This window comes from Otolemur garnettii, unplaced genomic scaffold, assembly GCF_000181295.1.
Source record: "Otolemur garnettii isolate 467f Iridium unplaced genomic scaffold, OtoGar3 scaffold00038, whole genome shotgun sequence".
NCBI lineage: Eukaryota > Metazoa > Chordata > Mammalia > Primates > Galagidae > Otolemur > Otolemur garnettii.
In genome coordinates this window covers 9,384,221-9,385,829 of record NW_003852433.1, presented here as the reverse complement: position 1 = coordinate 9,385,829, position 1,609 = coordinate 9,384,221, and the positions used below count along the sequence as shown (strand labels likewise).

Genomic DNA, 1,609 nt, shown 5'->3' with positions numbered 1-1,609 from the left:
AGAGAACAAGTCTACTCCTTTCTCTGGGCCTCAGTTTCCCCAGGTGTAACATGAGAGCTTTGTCCCGCACAACTGGGAAGATCCCTTTGAGCTCTGATACTCTGTGGCTCAATCATACCTCAATTTGTGTTAAAATATTCACAGCTGTCAAGATGCCTGCGTGCAAAACCAAAGACCACAATGTAATTCACAAGTCACTCAAGAGGGAGATAATATGGTTACCCTCTTTTACCTACAGAGAAATAAATAGGTTCCGAGAGGCAAAATCACCAGCCCAAGGTTGCACAGTCAGGAAGAGTCAGAATTTGAATGCAGGTCCACTTGCCTGCAAAGCCAGTGCTTTGGACCATAGCTGCCATACCTACATCTCCTGGGCACGTTGCGTTGGGTTGGCATGTGCATGGTTAAACAGTCAGCCCTCTCCAGCAGTGAGAGGGATGTCCCACCTGGCCTTGTCTCTGCTTCAGAATCTTGACTTGGCACTTACCCAGGTTACTTGTTTCTCTTTCATCCTTCCCAGCAGCACCCTGGTTAATCTCCATGGTACCAATTTGGCAAAGCGTCTCCTGGGTGGGCGCAGCTCATGTGCTACAGATTGCTGTACATGGTGAAAAACAAAATAAAACAAAGATAAAACTCCCACTCCCTCCTGGAAGGGTCCTGCCCGTGGTCAGGAATGGGCTTACCTCAGGTCTTGGTTCTTTCATCAAGACCTTTGCATTTATGATAGACAAAGCCAGCCTGGATCAGTGAATGATCTGGTGAATTAAACCTCCTGGCCTTCCCCAGGGCCTTTTTCCAAAATCTGATACCAGGGGAGGCAGTACAAATTATGATCAGCTACTCAAGTTTGGAGGCCAGGATTCTAATTCCTGTTCCCATGTGCCCCTGACCAGCTGGGTGACCTTGGAAAAATCAGTTCACCTCTCTGAACCTCAATTTTCTCATCTGTAAGTTGGGGATAACAATAGAATCTGCCTGGTAGGATTATTGTTAATGCCTAAATGAAATGATTCAGGTAGAATACCTAGCACATAGAAAGTCCTCCGAAGCTCATACTTTTCATTATTTTTAACACTAGTGGCACCCCAATGAGACCACTAACATGTCCTTACACTTCAAATAGTTTGTTGAAGAAACCATATCCCAGATACCACCATTTACCAAAAACAACTCCCCAAATCATAAAAAATACCACATCATAACTAGAACCAGATTTGGATTCTCACCTATTGAACTTTGCATTTGGTTTCCCCCAAGTCTCTGTTTAGTGATCTGTGAAATGGGCATATTCCTATTTACCTATTACTTGTCTTAGCTCCAACCTATAGTTGAGTTTTAGGTACAAAACGATTATGACTTGCTAAGAGATATTTACAGTGTGACCAAAATCAAGGCTCCTTCCCCATGTCATAGAGTATGCTACCATTTGTAGTTGACAACCTGGCCCCTTTTAACTGCCAGGGTGCCTGTTCCACCTTTAATGCATTTTATAGTAAATGAAATAAATCCAGTCCTGTCACCAGGCACATGCCAAATGAAAATATCCCTGGTATCCCTATAAAGGGATGGTAGTGCTTCCATTTCTGTTGACAATTATGCTCAGCAG

General features: G+C 43.8%; 1 protein-coding gene across 1 annotated transcript in view; it reads left to right on the top strand.

The window, feature by feature from the left end:
- Positions 1-1,609, top strand: part of HSPB8 (heat shock protein family B (small) member 8) — a 14,149-nt gene that overhangs the window by 11,059 nt on the left and 1,481 nt on the right. The gene's annotated exons all lie outside the window — the stretch shown is intronic.